Genomic DNA, 14,142 nt, shown 5'->3' with positions numbered 1-14,142 from the left:
TTATGCATTAGTGTTGCTTTGTAAAATGCATTTCTATGGGTCCCTCTGAGTCGAGTCCTCGTGGATTCGGGGATGGATCGTCCATGGACGTCTCCCCGTGGATTCGAGGAGCGCTTGCGTCGCAAATGTGGAATGCCACCCGGGGTAACCAGAGACTGGACTAGTTTCCTGTTTACTAGCTTCCAGTACAACCACAACCTAAATGGGCTCTGGCTGGACGGATAAAGAAATATGAACTCAGATCCGAGGGATTGTACTGAGGTATCTGTGTAGGTGGGAGCGCGGGTCCCTCAAGTGGTCTGGAGGATTATGTTCTGAAAATTCTTGAAGTCGATGTCGTTGCTACTCTACCCTGAGGACAGCAAGGGATTAACACGTCGATTTCTTGTGGGGAATGTGTACAACCTCTCGAGAGTGTCAAACTAAGTACTTAGCCGTGTCCCTGGAACGGACAATTATGAGCGACTAGATTTGGGAGCTGTAAGGAAGGTCTCACTCATTCCAATTTCTTAATAAAATGAATGGTTTGAACTTGGGTTAGGAGCATCGATGTGTCTACTCGATGTCCTTCGATTAATAGGAGCATCGGTGTTTCTACCCGGTGTCCATTAGATAACATTATTGTAACTTTCAATTGTAGTAGGGTAAATTATGTTCTACTTCCACGCAAAAAGGCTTGTACTCCACCTTGCCAAATACTGCATGTACTTGATAGGATCTGTTATAACCCTTTGGTGAACTTGCCAATACATTCCATGTATTGACCCCTAGTGGCTGCAACGTTTAAATGTTGCAGGTGAACCAGGTGAAAAGTGAGGTACGAATTGTTAGGCTTGCGAGTTTACATTCCAACATGTTTCGACTATGGAGTTGTTATGGGACTCCTGTATCTTCTGCCTTCCGCTGCAAAATTTTATTTTCTTTTGAGATAACCCATGAGGTTATGCAATATGTAAGGTACTATTAAATTCCGGATCAACGCGATGTAATATACTTTTGACCTTTGTATCTTGATATTACATCTTGAAACTGTGTGTGTTAGCGAGTCGATCCAGGGACTAGCAATGTAAACACAGAGATTGAACCTGGTACGGGGGCGATCGCTTCAGAACCCTATGAAGGTGAAGTCACCTGGGGGAGAGTTTATAACGGCTCATGAATGCCGAATGCTGGCACTAGAAATTGGAAAACACAACTTCCCCACAGACCTGATAGTGTTAGGGTCAAAAGGCTTGGATGTGATCCTAGGAATGGATTGGCTAGCCAAGTACGAAGGACTTATAGATTGTGTCAAGAGGACAATTACACTCACAACCCCGGAGAAGAAGCGAATCCGCTTCAAGTCAACCTATGAGCTTGAGATACCCAAGGTAAATTCTCTTAAGGGGGTTAGCCTAGAGGATGTACCGATAGTGAAGGAATATCCGGATGTGTTTCTAGAGGAATTACCAGGCATGCCACCGGACCGTGATGTGGAATTCCTTATCGAGTTATTGTCTGGAAGTGGACCTATAGCCAAGAGACCGTATAAGATGGCTGTAGATGAATTGAAAGAACTAAAGAAGCAACTTGCAGAACAGTTGGCTAAAGGATTTATTCGCTCTAGCTCATCACCATGGGGAGCACCTATCCTATTTGTGGAAAAGAAAGACAAGAGCCAAAGGATGCGCATAGACTATCGTTCACTAAATGAGGTGACGATAAAGAACAAGTACCCACTACCCATAATCAATGATCTATTTGATCAATTGAAACGAGCCTGTGTATTCTCAAAGATCGATCTTCGATTGGGATATTTTCAGTTAAAGATCCGAGAAGTGCATAAACCCAAGACGACATTTACCACCATATATGGCTTGTATGAGTACACAGTGATGCCTTTTGGATTAACCAATGCCCCAGCATACTTCATGAATATGATGAACAAGGTATTCATGGAATATTTGGACAAGTTTGTCGTAGTGTTCATCGACGACATTTTGATCTACTCGAAGAGCAAAGAAGAACATGAAGAACATTTGCGTCTGATCATGGAAAAGCTTAGAGAACACAAACTTTATGCCAAATTCAGCAAGTGTGAGTTTTGGCTGTCCGAAGTAGGTTTCTGGGGACACATTGTGTCAGGAGACGGAGTTGCAATTGACCCTGCTAAAGTAACAACGGTAACTAAATGGGAAGCCCCTAAGAACGTCGGTGATGTTCGTAGCTTCTTAGGACTTGCGGGATATTACAGGAGGTTCATTGAGAATTTCTCCAAGATAGCCAAACCTATGACCGAGCTTTTGAAGAAGGAGAAGAAATTTGAATGGACTGATAAATGTGAAGAAAGTTTTCAAGATTTGAAGAAGAGGTTGGTGTCAGCACCCATCCTCGTTTTGCCCAACCTACTAGAAGATTTCCAAGTGTACTGTGACGCCTCGCGTGATACGGGTGCGGGTGGCCCGATCTTTCGATGAGATTGATAACTCTCGATTTGGGTAGGAGGTGACGTTGACGATCCGACTACGGCCTAGCAGGCAGCGCCTTAGCAATCGATACACCAACTCCAGAGGGTTATTGATCACGCGGGGGCACGATCAACCTGACCACGAAGGTCTTTGTTCCTGCAAGCAATCGAAGAACAAGCAAGAATAGGATAAATAGCGGATGCAATCTAAAATTGCGAATATACTATATCAAACCAATGTCTCAACGAGACGATAAGTTGGGGTTCCGAAAGCGGTAAAACAGGTGGTCTAACCGACACACGCGATTACACGAAGTAGTAGCGATGGCTAACTTTTAACTAAACAAAACCCAAGGCTCCTTAGGGGGGCTCATGGGGTATATAAAGGAGGAGGGAGAGATATTTTCGTCCACCTTGAATAAGGAGTCCGAAATCCAACTCTATCTCTAACTTTCCTAACAAACTACAACTCTTTAGGAAACAGAAAAACAGATCCGTCAGCTTGCTTTGTCCGCCACGGTCAGCACGAGTCGAATCTCTTGATGGGGCCAGATCCTTTGGAAAGGTCTTGTAATTACCTTTCCAACAAGTACTTGTTTGCTTGATTTGGACTCCGGATGCAGCCTGGGTGATTAAAACAAATTCGGGTCTCCTGACAGCTCGGACCCGAATCGGATTCAACTTTAATTCGTGATATCTTTCTCTAGCAAGCTCCGAATGATGTGCCGTTTGATTTGTTGGAAAGTAGACTTGATAGGCTTCACTTTGAATCTCCCTTTGCAGGCTATAACACTTCATCTTCACTTTGGACTTGTAAAGTTCAATAAGATGCCTACATAATAAGATTACACAAGATAGTAGCTCCGCCTCTATGCAAGTAACATATTGAAAACATTTTGTAATTGAATTCACCTGATTATAATTATTAGAGACACCAACAATTAGAGTTTATGCTGAAAATATGCTAACAAAAGAGACAAGGTATGCGCGTGGTATATGTATATATCGTTATTTTTAACTCCACTCCCATGTTGCACAATTAATGTTTTATAACACAATCTCATGAGATAATTAGTCACACAATCATCATGAATATCATTCCAGCAAGAAGATTGACAATATGTTTTGCATATATAAGTGAAAGAATATTTTGTATTTGGTTTGCACCGCTCACCATTATACCATCCCAACACTGGAGAATAATAATTAATATTGTTATCCAAATTAGTTACTACAAGATGCTGAAATTTAGAGAATGTCAAAGCACTAATATTCGAACAATCGTGTAAAGAACTAATTGGCAAATAATCAACACCAATATTGGACGTCATATCAAAATGGTTAAGCATATGCAACATATTATTTTCTCTCAAATCAAGAAAGTTATCACAAGCAATGCAAATCTGATGCACCCAAAATTTATTGTTCACGTCATGTTCTCCAATTAATTGAATAGTGTATCCATGGGCATTAGCAAAAGATTTTGAAATTGTTAACTCAGAACCTTTATCCATTGCATGTGACAAATATATAGGTGCATCAAGTTTAATAGAACACAAAGAATTATTAGGCGGAACCATAGGAAACACTTCCTCATGTTTAATTAATTCAATGCAACATAAATCAAATTTAATCATCGCGTCACAAGTCTGTTCCAAAACAGCAGGTAACTCATCACATAAATCATTATCATTTGAATCAATTGGTGCGCTCAAATCGGCAAGTAAATCAACAGTTTTACAAGGGGGCAGCATGTTCATCAAATATCTCATTTATTTCAATATACGTCATATTTAGTTCAGCGACACAAACCTCTGTAACATTACCTTGTGGGCTCGCCTCATTTGTATTATACCTTCTTTCCAACTTCCTCTCAGCTTCACGAGCAAGATTAAGCAAACACAATAGAGAGTCGTAATCCCCATATTCAATCACGTAAGAAATTTCAAAATTAAGCCCATAATAAAACCTATCCATTTTTCTTTGTTCGGTTTCATCTAAACCAGATCGCAAGGTTAAAATTTGGAACTCATGGTAGTAATCATCAACAGTTTTATCATCTTGTGTCAAACGTCGTAATTTGGAACGCAACTCATAAGCATAGCTTGGAGGAACATATTTTTCTCTCATGATTTTCTTCATATCAATACAAGTGTGAGGTATTTTGTTTTCTCTAACTATCTCACTCCACCATGATAATGCATCAAAATGAAATCTACTACTAGCAATTTGGACCTTACGACTATCTAGTACATGGAAGCATGTGAATTGCTCAATTAGAGCTATTTCCCAATCAATATAAACTTCAGCATCGTTATTTCCATCAAAGAAAGGTCCAAAACAATTAGTGACATTACAAGGATTGCGATATACCTTTTCCTTGCCAATGTCAACAAGAGACGAGGAGGATGGATGTGGTGAAAAACGCTCATGTCGGTCACTTGATAGCATAGGCCTATTTTCCATCCTTTGTGTAAGTCCTGTCATGGTTAGTATAAGACAAGAAACAAAACACAGGAATATGTTCCTATCAACTAATAGGATGTGGCTACAAGTCGCTCAACTCTCAAGCTAAAAATTAAGTTCTTACAAGTTCTTACCATGCAAAATAAGAAGGTGATGGCCAGCGGCGTGACCAAGCCCTCCGAAGATTAAATGTATCGATGCCTCGGTAACAAACCAACCTAGGTGTAGAATCTGTGGAGCTTGGAGGCTTTTGTGAGTAGCAAAGAATAGCAAATAATCAAATCAGCAATGCAAAGTTGAAAATATGCTCAATAATGCTAGTCCTAGCTGCTGGAGTCGATAAGAACGAATTACAGAAATAATCTAAGCTTAGATACTGAAGAAGATACGATAGAAAGATCAAAAGATGGCACAACAAGTAAATCCCTGGGATTTTTTTCTTCTTTTTTCTTTTTGTGGCTTCTGTTTGGCTTCTTATTCTTTTCTTCTTCTTTTTTTCTTCTTTTTTTTAACCCCAGAAACTCACGCAAAAGAAGGATCGGAAAACTGTACGTCGGTCTGTCGAAGAACAGCAAAGGCTGCAGTAAGAAAAATTCAGAAAAATATGGAAAAATATGGGTTAGAAGCGTATCGACACAAGCTTTCTAGCAAGGGCAAGATCACTCAAAACGGATGTCGGACAGTGGAGAAAACTGAGAAACACCGGGCTGCAGCGACGCCGGAAAACGGATGCAGAAACTTGGAAGCTCCGAAAGTCCACCTTACAAACCGAATTTTAGGGTCAAAGTGCAGGGCAGCGCCCTGGATATTTCCTGAAGCGCCTCGTCGTGAGCTTTCCAAAAAGTCCAAGAACGTCCAAATCCGAGTTGGTACGCAAAAGATACGCCCGTTTTACTGAACACGGGTCAAACCCACCCGAAACTAAAATTCTACTCGGACTCGGGTCTGAAACTGATTCGAACTCTTTCTCTTTTTTTTTCCTTTTTTTTTTCTTTCTTTCCTTTTTTTTTCTTTCCTTTCTTTTTTTTTGACAACTTTCCGAACAACTTGATCTCTAAACAAAATTCGATCTATTATGAAAACTTTCCAAAAGCACTCTTGATTGGACTCGGACTCGAACTTGCGGCTGAAAACTATAACTTGCCGACTCAATATAGAACTCGATGTAGGACACGGTGTAGGACTCGACGAGGGACTCGGTGTAGGACTCGAAGAGGGACTCGGTGTAGGACTCGATGAGGGACTCGGTGTAGGACTCCAAGAGGGACTCGGTGTAGGACTCGAAGAGAGACTCGGTGGAAGATATGGTGGCGGCGGGAGATTATGGCGGTGGTGTGGCAGGAAGTTTGGCGGCGGAAGATTGATGAAGGAAACCTGCGTCACACGAAGAACAAGAAAACCAAAAGCAAGTTCGATCTAGTAGAAAAAATCTGAAAAACGATCCAATCTAATCCAGCGACTCGACACGATTAATGCAGCAAAGATTCAACAATGCAAATACTAAAGTGAAAATTGCAAGGCTCACATTGGTTCTAGGACAAGGTAACTAATTCTAATTTTTGTTTGGCTTTTTCTGGACGATAGGTAAAAACAGATCTAAACTAGGGATAAACTAGAAAAATCTCACCGAGCAACCTTAAGCTCTGATACCACGTGATACGGGTGCGGGTGGCCCGATCTTTCGATGAGATTGATAACTCTCGATTTGGGCAGGAGGTGACGTTGACGATCCGACTACGGCCTAGCAGGCAGCGCCTTAGCAATCGATACACCAACTCCAGAGGGTTATTGATCACGCGGGGGCACGATCAACCTGACCACGAAGGTCTTTGTTCCTGCAAGCAATCGAAGAACAAGCAAGAACAAGATAAATAGCGGATGCAATCTAAAATTGCGAATATACTATATCAAACCAATGTCTCAACGAGACGATAAGTTGGGGTTCCGAAAGCGGTAAAACAGGTGGTCTAACCAACACACGCGATTACACGAAGTAGTAGCGATGGCTAACTTTTAACTAAACAAAACTCAATGCTCCTTAGGGGGGCTCATGGGGTATATAAAGGAGGAGGGAGAGATATTTTCGTCCACCTTGAATAAGGAGTCCGAAATCCAACTCTATCTCTAACTTTCCTAACAAACTACAACTCTTTAGGAAACAGAAAAACAGATCCGTCAGCTTGTTTTGTCCGCCAAGGTCAGCACGAGTCGAATCTCTTGATGGGGCCAGATCCTTTGGAAAGTTCTTGTAATTACCTTTCCAACAAGTACTTGTTTGCGCTATTTGGACTCCGGATGCGGCCTGGGTGATTAAAACAAATTCGGGTCTCCTGACAGCTCGGACCCGAATCGGATTCAACTTTAATTCGTGATATCTTTCTCTAGCAAGCTCCGAATCATGTGCCGTTTGATTTGTTGAAAAGTAGACTTGATAGGCTTCACTTTGAATCTCCCTTTGCAGGCTATAACACTTCATCTTCACTTTGGACTTGTAAAGTTCAATAAGATGCCTACATAATAAGATTACACAAGATAGTAGCTCCGCCTCTTTGCAAGTAACATATTGAAAACATTTTGTAATTGAATTCACCTGATTATAATTATTAGAGACACCAACAATTAGTGTTCTAATGGTCGTATCCATGGTTAGCATGTCCATATCATCGCGTCTAGGATTGGGATGTGTTTTGATGCAAGGAGGGAGAGTCGTAGCATACGCCTCAAGACAACTTAAGAATCATGAGAGAAATTACCCCACTCATGATTTGGAACTAGCATCTGTAGTGCACGCACTCAAGACTTGGAGGCACTATCTCATGGGAAAGCATTGTGAATTATTCACCGATCACAAGAGCTTGAAGTATATATTCACGCAGAAGGAGTTGAATTTGAGACAAAGGAGATGGTTAGAGTTAATCAAGGATTATAATCTGAATCTTCAATACCATCCAGGCAAGGCTAATGTAGTGGCCGACGCTTTGAGCCACAATGGCTATGTTAATGGATTTACAGTTGGAGAGCTACCTGCTGAATTGTGTGAGCAATTCAAAGATCTCAGATTAGAGATAATCCCGGAAGGTTACTTAACCAACATGAAAGTACAACCCACTTTGCTGGACAGAATTAGAGAAGCCCAAAAAGAAGACTCAGAAATTAGAACGATAAAGGATAATATGGCTATCAAAAAGGCAAAACGATTCATTGAGGATGACCAAGGTACCATATGGTTTGAGAAGCGTATTTGTGTACCACAGGACCCCGAGATCAGAAAGCTAATACTACAGGAAGCTCACGATTCACCGTACTCAATTCACCCCGGGAACACCAAGATGTACTTGGACTTGAAAGAAAAGTTTTGGTGGACAAGATTGAAGCAAGATATCGCTGAGTATATCGCTCTGTGTGATGTTTGTAACAGAGTCAAGGCTGAACATCAGAAACCAGCTGGATTACTACGACCGTTGCCAGTGCCAAACTGGAAATGGGATAAAGTAGGCATGGATTTCATCATCGGCTTGCCAAGGACAAGATCTGGTTATGATTCAATATGGGTAGTAGTTGACCGTTTGACCAAGGTTGCCCATTTCATACCTGTGAAGACCGCCTATACAAGTACACAGTTGGCCAAACGCTACATGTCTAGGATTGTATGCCTACATGGAGTTCCTAAGGAGATCGTTTCTGACAGAGGTACCCAATTTATCTCAAGATTTTGGGGACAATTGCATGAGTCTCTAGGCACGAGACTAGAGTTTAGCACAGCGTTTCATCCACAGACGGATGGACAAACAGAAAGAGTGAACAAAATCCTTGAAGATATGTTAAGAGCTTGCGCTTTGGACTATGGTTCTGATAGCCTCGAGGGTGTCCCGATCTTTCGATGAGATACCTAATTATCGATTTGGTAGGAGGTGACGTTGACGATCCGACTACAACCTAGGAGGCAGCGCCTTAGCGATCGATACACCAACTCCAGAAGGTTATTGATCCCGCGGGGGCACGATCAACCTGACCACGAAGGTCTTTGTTCCTGCAAGCAATCGAAGAACAAGCAAGAACAAGATGAAAAGCAATCTGAAATTGCGAATAGGAGATATGAAGGTTCACGAATCTGAATACTCAATATAGTTGGAGTCTTGATGACGGTAAAACAGGTGGTCTAACCGACACACGCGATTACACGAAAGTAGCAAAGGCTAAACTTTATCTAATCAAAACCCAAGGCTCCATAGGGGGGCTCATGGGGTATAAATAGGAGGAGGGAGAGATATTTTCGTCCACCTTGAGTAAGGAGGCCGAAATCCAACTCTATCTCTAACTTTCCTAACAAACTACAACTCTTTAGGAAACAGAAAAACAGATCCGTCAGCTTGTTTTGTCCGTCACGGTCAGCACGAGTCCAATCTCTTGATGGGGCCAGATCCGTTGGAAAGGTCTTGTAATTACCTTTCCAACAAGTACTTGTTTGCTTGATTTGGACTCCGGATGCGGCCTGGGTGATTAAAACAAATTCGGGTCTCCTGACAGCTCGGACCCGAATCGGATTCAACTTTAATTCGTGATATCTTTCTCTAGCAAGCTCCGAATCATGTGCCGTTTGATTTGTTGGAAAGTAGACTTGATAGGCTTCACTTTGAATCTCCCTTTGCAGGCTATCACACTTCATCTTCACTTTGGACTTGTAAAGTTCAATAAGATGCCTACATAATAAGATTACACAAGATAGTAGCTCCGCCTCTTTGCAAGTAACATATTGAAAACATTTTGTAATTGAATTCACCTGATTATAATTGTTATTAGATACACCAACAATTAGGGTTCTAATGGTTGTATCCATGGTTAGCATGTCCATATCAGGTTCTAGCTGGGATGAGAATCTACCTTATGCAGAGTTCTCATACAACAATAGTTTACTAGCGAGTATCGGAATGGCATTCGAAGCTTTGTATGGCAAGAAATGCAGGACACCTTTGCTATGGGATGGAGTAGGAGACCGTAGTCTATTCGGACCCGACATGATAAAGGATGCCGAAGAGAAGGTCAGGCTGATTCGAGACAGGCTTAAGATAGCTCAGTCCAGGAAAAAGAGTTACGCAAATTCCAAGCGAAGGGAGGTCACTTATGAGGTTGGTGACAGAGCGTATCTCAGAGTTCCCCCTCGGCTTAGTACTCGTTTCATAGCTCTTCCAGGGGCCACATAGTTCGGGCGTTTCATTTGGCATATCGCATATACACTGGTGTTGTGTTGGAGACTTGTTGGTGACCTTGCATTCATACAGGACGGCGGCACTAGTCTGGAGTGGTCATCCTGCGGGCCCTAAACCACCACCAGCTGTCCTCGCAACTCTTGAGTCCGTACGACGCTTCGGCCGGGCTCTTGTTTTGGATTAGACTCAATTGGGTGGTCCCCTGGATTAGTTGTGGGGCTTGGAAACGTCGTGTCACCCAATCCTGCCGACACACGTCTTTGTGTGTTCCTACTCGAGTGGCAACAAGGGTTGGACGAACGTGTACGGGTAAATTGGCACACCCTGCAGGGATAAATTGTAACATCCCAAAATTTTCAAAAACCTTTCATATGCATTGCATTGCATAAGCATCATGCCACCCTTGCATTTAATCACATTTAAAACCCCAAAGTTAACCCAGAAAACCCACTTACAAAAGTGCTTTTATTTGAATTTGGGCTTTGATCTTGCTTTTGAATAATTTGCATTTCAACCCATCAGGGTTTTGGTATAAAAGGGATTTAATGCATATATATAGCTATCCCATATGTTGGCTTTGGAAATTATTTCGAAAAAGAATTTATTTTGATATTCTATAAGGCCCTGAAGGCTATTCTATAGTCAAAAGTATTTTTAAATATTTTATTTTGAGGAAATTATTGTCCCAAAAGTTAGATCATATGAAAATAGGATTTTACAAATTTTGTTGGATTTTATTTGGAGTGATTTGGAGCTTTGAATCAATTTTGGAGTTCAAAAACAAAAAATAGAAAAAAAGAAAAAGGAAAGAAGAAAAGAAAAAGAAAACCAAGGCTGGCCCGGCCTAATGGGCCGAACCGGACGAACCGGACCGAACCGGGCCGAGCCGACCCGGTCCAGCCGCGCACCCGAGCCGCCCGTGCCGCTGACAGGTGGACACCACCTGTCAGACTGTCTTCTTCCCCAACCACCCAGTCCGAAGAAGCCGGCCACGAACCGAGTTCGCGTCGCCCACGACTCCACTCCGTTTTCTCCTCGCACACGACCCCATCTTTGATTTTGAGCGCGTCACTCCGAAGCCCATATACCCCTCTCCTCCTTTTCCCCCAACTCCCACGGTTGATTTCGCACCTTTGGCACCGGAATTTCTTGCCGGAGCAATCCTTCAGGCGCCGCCGTTTTCGCGAAGCCGCCACCGTCCCGGTGAGTTCCGCGCACCGCCAACCCCCTCATCCTCCTCCGCTCTCTCTCGCGCACTGTGTGAGGCGTGCCGTTCTGTTTTTGGAGCTCCGCAGCGCCCAGTCGCCATGCGCCCGCCTCGAGCCGCCGGCCGTCCGCCCGCCTTCGTTCCTAAGCCGCCGCAGTCGTTGCCTCCCGAAGCCAAGGCCGCCGCCGGTTGCGCCTCGTCGAACCACCCCTCCCCTACTCCCGAGACGCCGAACCGCCCCACACCGCCTTCGCCGCCAGCCGCCACCGCCGCGTTCTCCTTCGTCTCCGGCAGCCCGCGCCGCCCCGGTAAGCCCTTCAATCTCCACCGTTGATACTCAATCCGACGGCCACAAATGAAAACCTAGATTGAACCGGTACCGACCAACCACGAATTGCCACGTGTCCCGTATAATTTTAATCTTTTCTCGGCCGAATTAAAATTGTAATTTTGCAGAAAGGCGCCCGATTATTCAAACCATCATAACTTTTAAACCGTTTGTCCAAAAATGATGATCCGCACCTTTCTGGAATCCTCACAACCCGTAGAATCTTTTGGCATCGTCCAATTTCAATTTTGAACAACTTTACCTGAAGCAAATTTCAGAATGCTTAATTAAGATTTAACTCTCAAACGAATTATTTCAAAATAGTTTTGAGCATGTTAGCTTGCTGTAAAATTATTTAAGTATGCTCTCTGTCCATTAGGACCAGAGGAGAAATTATTTTGTAAATGAGGTGGCCACACAAATTCAATCTTGCTCTGTGCTATACAAAAACTATATAACCTTTTAATTAAAGCCAACCTTGTTTCATGCATAGTAATTACCTCCTTATTATTGTATTAATCTGTCAAAATCTTTTGAGAAGCCTTTCAAAATAGAAACTAAACAAGTTACATATTGTCGCACCAGTGGTACTCGGGGGACCACTGCTGCGCGACGCGTGGGCCCCGTCCCCGAGTTCCCGGGAAGGTTCCATCCCCGGCAACGGCTACGAGCAGCCCGGCAAGCTACCAGCCCGGAAGGTCTAGCGGGGCTTCGGGGAATATTCCCGCTTGGGCACCTCCCGGGAAGCCGCTTCCCGGGGGGAGGTTCTCGGGTGCGTTGGCCCGGGCGCTTCCCGGGGAGCGACTTGCCGGGACAGGGGGTTCCCGGGCGCATGCCCCCGCCTCAAGGGTGGGGCCCAATGAGCAGATCAACAGCGCCATGCGGGCGCGTGGCGGGCGTGGGGTGCGTGGCCCCACCGGGGGAAGCAGTAAGGTGCATGGCTCCTTAAATGAGCCGACAGGAGGGGCGTTACCCGTCCAAGTCAAGTGAACAGTGGCTGTCCAATTCTACTCTAGGGTTTTAGACCCCTAGCGGCGGAGGTGGCGTCCATGCGTGTCACCAGCTCACCGAGGGAGAGCTGTATGCCTCTCCGCTCGACATTTGTAGCCCATGCACCGTGGCACCTGTGGCATCCCCTTGAGTATAAAAGGAGGACCCTCGCCAGCGGTAAAAGGGTTCAAGTTCTGCTCGGTTGGGGTCCCGGTGGGTTCCAGTTCCGATCAAAGGCTTCACGTTCGCAAGTTCGGTTAGCTCTGGGTAGCAGGTAGAGTACGCAAGGGAAGAGAGAGAGCCCGAGGACCTTCCCACAGCAAGGTGTAAACACTTGATCTGCAATCAATACCAGTTCAGACAAGCAGGACGTAGGGTTTTACACCTCCAGGTGGCCCGAACCTGGGTAAAAACGTGCGTGCATGTGTTCTCTAATTAGCGCGCAATTCTAGTACATCATTTCGCCGGCCCAGCAGGGCCCATCGGCCGAGTCGGTGATCGCCGGGGTGAACCCTGACGCCCCTGCCAAACCTAAAAGGGGGCCGTGACCGCACGCCCCCGGTGTCGGAGCACCGTGCGACGACATCTGGCGCGCCAGGTAGGGGGCGCGGGAGTGGAGCTCGCCGGTGATCGCCGGCAGCAGCGTTTGCATCGACGTCGGCCTCGCCTTCTTCGCCGACGAGACAAGTCACCATGCCCCCCAAGCAGGCTGGTGATCCTCGTATAGACTCGCGTGAAGCCCCAGTGGCGCACACGCGGTCGCATGACATGCGACCCGAGTCGGGGGCTCCGGAGAACCCCGAGCCCTCAAGAGTGCAGCAAACACAGCTGCCTCCCCGCCTCCTCGGCCGTCTACCGACCATCGGCCGAGGCAACCGGCTGCCCCCAGTGCCGAGGCCAGTCGCACGAGCGCACATGGTGCCGCCCGCACCGGGCAGCGGGTTGAGTCGCGGGCCGAGGATGCTCAGCGACAGCGGCATTAGGAACATACCACGTCGCGGGCGACCCTTGGGGGCTCTCACCCTGCGCATCCGGAGGCGTTCGGGGCCAGAGCGGGAAGCAGCCGCTCGGGAAACCGGCTGCCCCCGCACGAATCCCGGCGGAAGCCATCATCACCGCGCGCGTCATGGTGCGGTACGAACCGTAGCAAGACACGCCGGCGCATGAGACGTGGGGCGAGGAGTTAGACGCGCTCCTCGCTCTGGCCGCCCAGCAGCCGCAAGGCGAGGGCACCCCGGTAGGCTCTGGCCACGGGCAGAACCCGGAGCGCAGGCACGCGCCACCCGCCTCGCGACAGGGGGAGAATCCTCCCCCTCCGCAGGGAGGCCAAGGAGACGGGGGCCTGGAGGGGTCGGGTCGCAAGCAGGGCGACGCGCCCCGTTGCCCCATCCATAGCAAGTCCACCCACGACACGCAGAACTGCCGCATTCTGCAGGGGATCAAGCAGCAGCGGGAGCAGCGCCATGAAGAGCGCCGCGCGGTTGCCACCTACTTCAAC

This window comes from Brachypodium distachyon, chromosome 5, assembly GCF_000005505.3.
Source record: "Brachypodium distachyon strain Bd21 chromosome 5, Brachypodium_distachyon_v3.0, whole genome shotgun sequence".
Taxonomy (NCBI): Eukaryota; Viridiplantae; Streptophyta; class Magnoliopsida; order Poales; family Poaceae; genus Brachypodium; species Brachypodium distachyon.
Note: the sequence above shows the minus strand (reverse complement) of the source record.